Source organism: Haliaeetus leucocephalus, unplaced genomic scaffold, assembly GCF_000737465.1.
Source record: "Haliaeetus leucocephalus isolate CR32 unplaced genomic scaffold, Haliaeetus_leucocephalus-4.0 Scaffold784, whole genome shotgun sequence".
In the NCBI taxonomy this organism is placed as follows: Eukaryota; Metazoa; Chordata; class Aves; order Accipitriformes; family Accipitridae; genus Haliaeetus; species Haliaeetus leucocephalus.
Genome location: NW_010973220.1, coordinates 3,819,771 through 3,831,035, shown reverse-complemented (window position 1 = coordinate 3,831,035; position 11,265 = coordinate 3,819,771). Strand labels below are relative to the sequence as shown.

The following is an 11,265-nucleotide window of genomic DNA, read 5'->3' as shown; positions in this document are numbered from 1 at the left end:
CCGAGCGGGGCAGCTCACCGGCCGCGGCCAGAGGCCCGACCGCCCTCAGGTCCGCGCCCAAGGGGACGTCGCCCCCCACACGGCCCGCCGACCCCTTTCCCGAAGGTTCTGGAAGCCCAAACCGCCCGTCACACCTCATTAGCCTAATGAGCTCGAGTGCCCGCCCGAAGGAGGGGCCGGGAGGGGATAAAAGGGCGCGAACTGAAGCCCCGCGTGCCCGTGCCCTGTGGAGCGGGACCCCTGGGCTGAGGGGGCCCCCGCGGGAGCCAGGGCCGGTGAGCGCTCTCTCTTTTCCCGTAACCCCCACACCTCACCCCTTCCGACACCAACCGCCGACCGGGTCTGGGCCTGGGAGCGGCTCCAGCCGCCGGCGGGCTCCTCTGGGAGCGGCAGTCTGGGAAGCGAGGGGGTCCGCTCTGCCCCTCCTGGCCCGACGGGAGGGCTCGCCTCATTCTCCGCCCTGAGCTGATCCCCGGATAAGCGAGGCCTGGAGCGTGTGTTTGTGGAGGGAGGGTGGCCGCGGGTTACACGGGCTCCTGAGGGGGGTTGGCGCCAGTTCCCGCTGTGAGCAAGTAAGAGTTGAGTTTTGTGAATTAAAGGATCTCTGGTGTGGTTTCGCCTTAATCCTGACCTGGGAATCAGCAAAGATGAGTGGTCGTCGTCCTGAGAAATTGGGACGTGACACCCCATGAATTAGTAAAGTGTTTTACTTTTGAAAATACCCCAAATTCTTCGAGGGGAATGTTAATGCAGTGAGTGGCACCTTGGTCAGAAGAGATTTGTGCTTTGCAAAAGGTCTCTCTCACCTTTGACTTGCTGTTCCTGTGTCTGTATTGAGTTAACTACAATGAAACCACAGAGGAAAGACGCGGAGACTCACCATTTTAGCTAAAGAGCAGGGTGGCTTATTCCTCTGGTGCCCCTGTTTCCCCATGAGAAGATCACATTGCTCAGAAATCTAGAGCAGCTGTAGCTTTAACTAGCACTGCTAAGGCATTTATCTCTGACTGCCACCAGGCTTTTATAATTTTTCTCCTAACTGAGATAGGATGATAATTACCCCTTTATCTATAAGATACCTCCTCGTCTTATAAAGTCATGAATTCTCTTTCCCCATTGCTTATGAATTCATCTTGAGGGCCTGGCAGTCTTTTTCTAATCTTTTTGCTTTCTCTTTCCCTTCATGCTCTTCCAGAGGTCTTGCTTTCTGCCTGAGGTTGTCTAAACGCTTATGGGTTATCTGTTTCTCTACAGCAAACTCTCTTAAGTTACATTAAAAAAAAAAGAAAACAATTTTGGTAGACAGTCTGCTTTACCAGCCAAGTTGTCAGACATGAATGGGTGAATGACTTGCCCCCCCCCCTCCACTTAATAAGTATTTAGTGAAGAGAAGTTTTGTCAACGACCATGCTTATTATGGGATCAGAGCAAAATTTCACACACAACTTTGTCTAGAAAAGGCATAAAGTTTTATTTGGATTTTTTAATGACCAATATTTTAACTTACAGTCTTAGGAAGACAGTTTGATTTAAAAATCCACCTAAAAATGACTGATTTTGTCATCAACATAACCTAGAAGTGCAATGAGATGTTTCATTTTCAGTTAACAACATCAGTGAGTATTTTTAGAGTATGAATTGTCTGAGATAGCACTATAATTTTTAAAGACTGAAGTACGTATTTATATATACTCCATGAGTAAAAACAATATATGCTGATTTATGCCAAAAATCTATATATTGATCTTATGAAGCATTTAGGATTGTTTGAGTGCTATTTATCATACTTATAAAAAATATAATTATTTCCATGGTGTGTTATAATGAATATTAGAACTTCTCAGTGGCGTTTTTATTAGACAAGAATCAGGCCACACGGGGTCTCCCTTGCTTTACTTTTCTGTATTTTCTTGTACATGACTGATCTGTTACAAAACATGGTTTTCCTTGGAATTTATTCAGGACATTTTTAAAAAATCTATAATGCTGATTGAAGGGTAGGTTATTCTACTCTGAAGGAGAGAAATGTCATCATTTATTTCTTTTGTTAAAAATAAATAATTTTTCTTAAATTCAGCTTGCCACAAAATGATTACAGAAATGAAATCCTGTTAACCAATACATACTAAATCTGATGTGTATGAAGACATTCCTTTCACAAATATTGTTTAATCAGATGGATGGGGTTACTCCAATCTTTGCAAACATGTTGTCTTAGATATATGGACCTTCTTTGACCTACTATGAAGAATTCCACATCTGGGAAATGCTAACAGCTTTCACCAAAGTAGAGTGGGTTAAATGAAGGATTTCATGATTACTTGAGCAAGACTGACTCTTCTCTTATTTTAGAGGAACAAAACCATTGCTCTTGTATGACACAGTTGCTTTGCCAGAGAAAAAAAGCCAGCCACTTCCTGTATTTCATATGATTGCCTGTATATACACTGAAGATGATGATTTCTTCACAGGATGATCAGCTGAGGGTTTTTCTTGCATGGATATGTTTTAAGCATGCAGTCCCTTTGTCTCTTCGACCTCTTGTGCGGAAAAGAATTGTTCTTCAATGCCTTCTTCTAGTTTAGATTCCCCTGTGCTTGTGTTTAGGGTAGAATAGATCACTTAGTTTTAGTCATGTTACTTTGTACCCTTATATTGCTGTGAAAAAGACAGAATAAATTTCCTTCTCAAATGTTTCAACTTAATTTCTTCCTCAGGAGGAATAAAAGTCATCAACAAAAAAGAATTTGTTTTCCCTTTTATAGTCTTGAAGTATTAGTTGACTAATATTATCCCAGATAAATTCTGACATTTTCAATGATGCTGAGGGAAAGCCAGGATGTACAGTTAGTGAAGTGCTTCTGAAACTTATGCAATGAAAACAATCATATTTATTTTAGGTATATTAGGTAAGCAGAAAAAACCCCATATTTTTGCAAAATGGAAAAAAAGATGAAATAAATGTCAAGAAAAATATTTGCGAGTCTCTCAGATCAAAACTGAGTGAATTTATCCTGGTTTAACAGAGATGTTAGAGAATTTATGAATTTGAGTTTGATGAACTTGACATGTTTCTAAAATGTTGGCTCACCTTGAAAGATGAACTTCTCTTTGAGAGAAACCAACTTCAAATAACTTACCTGTTGAGGTGCTGTTTGGTTTGAGGCATCTATTTTTGCAGAAGCTCTGAGAAGTTTTAGGTCCCTCTGGGGTCTTAAAACTTGTGGTAAGCTGGATAAAATATTTGAAAGTGAGAGAAGAAACATAGTCTAATAACACTAGTTACTAGGTTAAGCCATGTTTCAGCCAAGGAAAACAAGCTCTGAACAAAGTGTGGCTTGTTTACAAAAACAAAATTAGGCTATTGCATTACCCATCCCTGCCCCGCCCTCCTGCACAAATGAGATTAGTTCTATCAATAGAAAGTAGACATGCTATGAACACTAGCTTTGTGAATTATTTTTTCCATATCAATAAGATTCTTCAAAGGAGTTATTTTTGTTTTCTGCTGTATGTAGCTAAAAAGGTCCATCACTGCATTTTTTCTCAGTCATTTTCATTAGGTTCATAAGGCATTTTGCCCGAAGGAGGAGTTCAGACTCCTGCACAATGTTTTCTTTTCTTTTCTGCATCAAATGGCTTCTGAAAAGTCCATTAGCAAAAATTTACAGTTTGAAATACGATCTGGATTGAGGACCAAATGCTGAAACCCTTACTCACGTTAATTACCTCAGCATGGATGTTGAGAATTTTCTTTTTAAAGGTTCCAGATTATAGAGACACAATTAGTCTATACTAAAACTGTGTAGCTGAAACCATACTCACTCTGTTTTTAAAGCACAGTCTATGACTTGTAACTAGTTTCTTTGGTTCAGCAAATACTATTTATGTCCTGTCAGAGAATGACTGTCAAAAAATAAGCAGCATTTAGCTGATTGTGTTCATACACTTGAGTGTGTCAAATGCCCGATGGTAAAAAAAAGCAATAGCATAACAGATTCAGTTCAAGTACCTTGTAGAGTTAAAAAAAGTAATGATATGAGTTTTAACTGAGCCCATGGGACTTCCCCATCACATGTGGATATAGGTCATCAGATTCTTTAACGATACATAAAAATATCTTGAGTGTTCTGTAGACAACCAGAAAGTATTATATAAATGATTTAGTAGAAATAAGATAGGCATGCTGGTAGAAGAAGGATAAAATTGAAGGATTCCTGCCTTTGCTTTTCCTGGCTACTTACTTATTACATAATTTGACACCGAGATGACAGTGTAGGTAATTGTCCTGATAATTTAACATTTGCAGTGAGGATTGATTTTATGTATTCAGTTAGCATGCTCTTGTCTCCACAATCTTAGGCTCAGATAAAATATACTGATTAGATTAATCCATCTGCCAGCTGAAGAAATTGCCTAGGTTAGAGGTGGTAATAAGAACCTGTCATGTATTTGTTTGCATCTAGTACCATTTGTTTACAGTGTACTTAGTTGGTGAGCTGAAGGAGCCCTTGCACTGCAGTCAAGCAGCTGGGCGTATCTGTTCAGATTTTCTTCCTAGATGGCCAGCTCATAGTCAAATGCCTTGGCTTCTTCTGTGCACAATCAGTCATGAGCTGTTCAAGCACAAGTGGCTCATCAGAATGCCTGGTTCCTGGAACAAAAGCAACTTCCCACTCAAGTTTTTTTGCCTGAAGCTTCCCTTCCTTCCCCCATTAAACGGTTCATTTAAATTTTTTTTTTCAGCCTCCTCTCTGATTACTCAGAACTAGGAGTCACTGTTGCATAGTTACTGAGAAGAGCTACCAGTCTGGCAATGTCAGGACACTGGAGCAGCAGGGTACTTGACTATCTGTTGACTTTCTTTATTGTGGAGCTTAAGTTCTCATGAATTAAGAGAATAGATCTAGATATACTTTTTAAAAAATCTACTTTTTGTCTGTCACAGTTTGTCTGTGAATGAGGTGCATAGGCATGATCAGAGGAGTTTTTAAGAACTGTTAGCCAGATTTAAAGAAATTAAGGTACCTACAGGAGCAGATGAGCACTCACTGAGGTTTTTGGTACAGTCCTTGGGAGTTACAAGGTTTGTCTTGAACAATCCTAACAGGTATCTCTCTGTGACTTCAGGCATTTGTATTTTTTTGAAATCTGGCCCTGGATTCTTTGCTACCAGAGGCCATTGTTTTTCTTGTATATCAGTCTATTTTTAAATCTCTAAAAACACACAAAAAACCTTTTCAGCAATTTATCATATTCCACTTTTGGAGACTGTGATTCCCCAAAATGTATTGTAGTAAAGCACATAGTGCTACTGAAAACCACCGATGACATGTTTCTAATTTTGGATTCCTAAGCAAAACATCCCTTGTTTATGGTAATGCAAATTAAAATAAACCCTCAAATAGATATGCTCTTTAAGTCAGTGAATGACAGAACTCAACTTACACAGCTCTCTTGAAATCCAAGGGGTTATTTTATGTGACCCAAGGACCTCACCTTAAAAAGCATTTCAGACCATACTATCTCTTTACTTTCTGTTGTCAACTCAGAATTATGTCAGGAGACATGTCTACACAGTGAAGTATGGTAGAAAAATTTCTGAGTGGAAAGCTGGTATGTATTAATGGCATTGTACAATAATGTCTGGATTAACCCCTACCTGAAATCAACATACTTACTGTTGTTGTGAATATGAAATTTTGCTGTACTCTTGTAGGCTTTCCCTCTAGACTGGACTTACAGGCTTTGGCATGTTGCCATTCAAATGTAGTATTTACAGGACTAAGTTGCCACATGCATTAGGTATTTTGGAATCATTGCAAATGTCTTTGTACCCAATTGTACAAAATTGTGCTTAAAGTGTGTATAGCGTGAACTTTAGTGCTATTTTTATATACTTTCATTTAATGAAGAGTATCATGACTGCATAACAGCTATCTAATGAAATATTCTTGGTTGACAAATAATTTTAGAACATCTAAAAAAGATCAAGCTCCTATGCCAGATGGTGAAATCTATGTCATATAATTCTCTATTTAACGGTGGGTTATATTGCAGCTTTGAATAACCTGGCATGCGGGAGGCTGGCTGAAACACATCATTCAGAAACACAGAAATAGATATTACTGCGAAGTGGTATGGGAAGAAGCATTGAATGCTTCTCAAAACATAAAGGTTAAAACTGTCAGTTATATGCAATAGGTTGACAGTGTCATTAGAATTCTTCAGTGATATCTTAGAGAAATTTTGGCAGTATATCAAGAGAGTGAAGAAATAGTGATTGAATATGCAGATTTTGGAAAACCCTGTCTAAAGCCTAAGCTGCTATACTGCAAACAAACTTCCATGTGCTTGCCAGGATTTAAAAAAAATACTTTGGAGAGCTGATCTGCAGTCATTGATGACATAGTCTAAAGTAATTACAGGGTGTTACAATATTGCAGAGTAAATTTGTGCAGTTTGTTGATTTCAGATTCCATAGTTGCAGTGGATAACAAATAGTGTTAGAGCAAAGTAAAGTTCACAGACCCTACCTTCTCACAAACTTCGAAATGGTGTAGACTTGTCACCTGATTTTCTGGGCTTCATACCCTGAAATATTCAGGGGTGGAAGGAAACTCAAACTTAAAGAAAAATCAAATAGATCAAATTGTAAGAATTTTCTGGTCGTACTTGATGTAGTATGTTCTAGTAATTTATCAATATGGAAGGATAAAACCAGTTTGTAATTCTGAGGGGAAATATAAAAAGAAAAGATAACTTTGTTCATGATTGTAGTGTTTGTATCTCCAGGTAAAATTTAGGAAATATTTCTACCTGTTTTTTATAATGGAGATGGATCTATACTTTAATGCGGATCCCTGGAATACCATAGTATGTACATGTACTACTCCATTTTTATGACTACGCAACCCTTTTTATGCTTCAGACTGAAAGGACGTTGCAGTTTAACACTAGTCAAAATGTTCTTTGACAAGCTGTAGTCAGAATACATGGTTCTAACAGGCATCATCATTTAGCACTATTATAGTTAACTGTTTTAGTGGGTGTATGAGTAAGTTATTAAGCTTGGAACAATGTTATTCCTGGAAAGTTTTTTGATTGCCTAAAAACTTCCAAGTGAAAAACTAATTTAAGACAGTAGAAGAAAGAAGTTTTACTGTCTGGTTCAAGTCAATTTTTGAGATTTTTTTTTTCTTGGGAACTGAATATTTGTCTTGGCCTGAGTTCCCTGGAGGATTGGCTTGCCTACTCTATATCGTATTTGGTTCTCTCATTACAGCAGTAAACATGTAAATATATGAAGGTAACCTTAGTTTGAAACAGAACTTTTGGCATTGATTGTTCCATCCTTCATAGTACTAAAAAAAGTCACAGTAAACTCTTTTCGATTTGAAATAGTATGTGCATGCAAATGTGTTCTGAAATAACTGAAGAACTAGTCAATGTTATTTTAAATGCAATTAACATCACCAGTAATTAGATTTAAAAATTAACATCATTCTTTTGTTTTCTCTAACCAAAGGACCAAAAGTTTCACTTTTATGGCATTTAAAAATAATATTTGTCAAGCAAGAAGTTTTATTTCCATTCCTTTTATTTCCCTTTTATTTCCCTTTCCTTTATAAATGATCTGGACGCAGGAATCGAATGTACATTAAGTATGTTTGCCAATGATACTAAATTAGTAGGAGCTGTTGACTCCCTCAAGGGTAGAGAGGCCTTACAGAGATATCTGGATAGACTAGAGATCTGGGCAATCACCAACCATATGAAATTTAACATGAACAAGTGCCAGATTCTGCACCTGGGATGGGGTGATCCTGGTTGTATGTACAAACTGGGGAAGAGAGGCTGGAGAGCAGCCCCACAGAAAGAGATCTGGGGGTCTGGGTTGATGGCAAGTTGAATACGAGTCAACAGTGTGCCCTGGCAGCCAAAAGGGCCAACCGTGTCCTGGGGTGCACCAAGCACAGCCTAGCTAGCCGGTCGAGGGAGGTGATTGTCCCACTCCACACTGCACTGGTGCGGCCCCACCTCGAGTACTGTGTGCAGTTTTGGGTGCCTCAATGTAAGAGGGACATCAAACTATTAGAGTGTGTCCAGAGGAGAGTGACCAAGATGGTGGAAGGCCTTGAGGGCACTACTTAGGAGGAGTGGCCAAGGTCACTTGGCTTGTTCATCTTGGAGAAGAGGCGGCTGAGGGGGGACCTCATTGCAGTCTCTGACTTCCTCAAGGTGTGCAGCAGTGGAGGAGGAGGTGCTGATCTCCTCTCTGGTGACCAGCGATAGGACATGAGGAAATGGAATGAAACTGCATCAGGGGAAGTTCAGATTGGATGTTAGGAAAAGGTTCTCCACTGAGAGGGTGGTCAGTGACTGGAACAGGCTCCCCGGGGAAGCGGTCACAGCACCAAGCCGGTCAGAGTTCAAGGAGCATCTGGATGATGCCCTTAGTCATATGGTTTAGTTTTAGGTAGTCCTGTGAGGAGCAGGGTGTTGGACTTGATGATCCTTATGGATCCCTTCCAACTTGAGATATTCTATGATTCTGTGATTCCTCCCAGGTCTAGCTTGCTTTTCTTGTTAAAGAATACATTATTACTTTGAGAAATTCAATCCTGTGTTCAGCAGGAAAGGTGACTACGTTAAGCTTAGTAACAGGTTTTTAACTCCTGGCTTCTTTTTTCTTTTCCCTCTCTTCCATTTCTGATAATGGCTTTACAATGTCTAGCTTGATTTAGGTAAATTACTGCAACATTAACTAGAAGTCAGAATTCAGTGTTTGAGCCAGACAATTCAGCTCCTTCTGCATTCTCTTCAGTGCTGTATAATCTGGTATTTTCTCACTGAGACAGATAGGTCAATGTTTTGAGTCCAAAAAAATATTTTGGCCAATGATATTAGATAAACTATATGGAATTCTGACAAGCTGGGTTTGTCCTTAGCCAACTCGTACCAGGGATGTTTTATATAAATCCTGTAAAATTTACATTTAGTGATTTATTTTCATTGTTTTGTTACCAAAATGTTTTATTGTTTGAATAGATCTTAAGCATTGATTTTTCCAGAAGTGCAAAACAATGTGTTGTTTGTATGTGCAGTGACTCAACTCAAGTCAGCAATTGATGATTCATTACCATATGCTACAGTTTGCATAATTGCTGGGGATTATTAGAAAAGAATTTTGATCAGATCCTGAAGGACAGCTTATGAGTTCATGTGTATTCTGAAGGTGAAGACCCCAGGCAGGATTCATCTTGCTTGGCTTTAAACATCTACAGTTGAGATGGCTGCCCTAAGCTCTGCTTCTGTTCAGCTGAGAGAAATATGTGCATCTGTTACATAGTTCATCTGACTAAATGCAGTTGTCCCCCTTAGAATGAGATGAGTTGTACTATAGAACTTGTAATTGGTCCCTGTTTTCTATAAGGGGAGTCTAGACAGATGATCTGAGATACACGTCTATACTAAAATGCAAACAGAAACCCTCCTTATCTCCCACTGCAAAGTGGATGAGTTTGTTCTTTCAGGTCACAAGCACTGAGCAGCACTGTCTCTCCTCCAGTTCAGGCTTCTGTCATGCCCCAGTCCTTCACTAACCTTTGTCAGATGGTTCAAAACCACAACTTGAAAACTCATACATGGAGATGCTAACATCTCAGTGATGAACGTGCCTTCTAGATCTGTTTTTAGTCTTTGGCCTGTGTGTGATGGGGATATTCCTGCACTTGTTGGTGCTACAGCTCTGCTAGAGAACAACAGTTTTTGAAGTGTATGTTTAGGCTATAAGGATGGACCGTGGTTGATGCATCCAACAGTATGTGAGGTACTAGCATTTTAGTCCACAGAAACTCTTCCATTTCTATTCATGTGCTGATGTGATGGAAGTTGCTTGCACACAACCTTTTATTTTTCTTAATAGGGAACTGTACTGAGTCTGGCAGGGATGGAGCTAACTTTTCCCTTAGCAGCCCTCATAGTGCTGTGCTTTATATTTGTAGTTAGAATGGTGTTGGTAACACACCAGTCTTTTGGCTACTGCTGAGCAGTGCTCACACACCATCAAGGCTGTCTCTCCAAACCTGCCCTCCAAGGCCAGTGGGCTGGGGGTGAGCAAGAGGTTGGGAGGGGACATAGCCAGAACAGTTGACCCAAGCTGACCAAAGAAATACTCTTTACAATATGACGTGGTGCTCAGCAAAAAAAGCTAAGAGAAAGGAGGAAAGGAGGGGGCATTTGTTAAGGTGTTTGTCTTCTGGAGCAACTGCTACTCATACTGAGGCCCTGCTTCCCAGGAAGTGACTGGATATTGCCTGCTGATGGGAAGTAGGGAATAAATCTTTTTGTTTTCCTTTGCTTCCATACATGGCCTTTGCTTTTCTTTGTTAAACTACTGTTATCTCAACCCACAAATTTTTTTTTTATCTTATTTTATTCCCTCTGTCCTGCTGAGGAGGGGGAGTGATAGAGCAGCTTGGTGAGCATCTGGCATCCAGCCAAGGTCAACCCACCACAGGAACCCACATATTGTTACTCAGTTTTCAAATACAAGATGACGATTTTGCTAGAAAAAATATGATTAGCTGCAAATTGTTTATTCAACTCTAATTACCAGATGAAACTGGAATAAATAATTTAGTAAAGCTCTCATAAATTTTATGCTGCCTTGAAGCTGTGGACACTTAAAATTTTCCTCTTTTTAAATGTCTATGTTTAATTAATAAGCCTATCTTACATATATGCCATAAATGGTTGGCTTCCTTTTATTTGACACTGTGCCCAAAGTTTATTACTTTCTAGTGCAAAAGTGAAAGATTATAATTCATAAGTTAAAATAAACTGAAATTGATGACCCTGAGACATATGATATAAATGGAAGCAGGACAGAAAACCTAATTGTGAAAGTTGCTTCATAAATAATTCATGATTTTTCTAGAAGTAGTCTGTGAGCTTTTTTTGACACTTTGTAAGCCCTAAAGTTTTTATTACCACAAGTTCTATACTGATGCAGTTGAAAGCTAGTTTTGCAAATATATAAAACATACAGTTGGAAGGGCAGTAAAACCAGGCATCTTTGCCCCACAGTGCACATTGTCTTTAGGTTGTATTTTCATGCATTTCTAATTAGCTGACAGATTCAGCATAGAACTTGGTAGCTGATATCTTTGTTAGCTCCCTTACTAGAAAAAAAACCCAGACAACAAAAAATGTAGCAAGATGGAGCTGCATCTGCAGAAAGGTGTAGAGCTGATAGAGTTG

The 11,265-nt window shown here is 39.4% G+C and overlaps 1 pseudogene; it reads right to left on the bottom strand.

Annotated features, from left to right (window-relative positions):
• Positions 1-138: 138 nt before the first annotated feature.
• Positions 139-11,265, bottom strand: part of LOC104840533 — a 90,118-nt pseudogene continuing 78,991 nt past the window's right edge.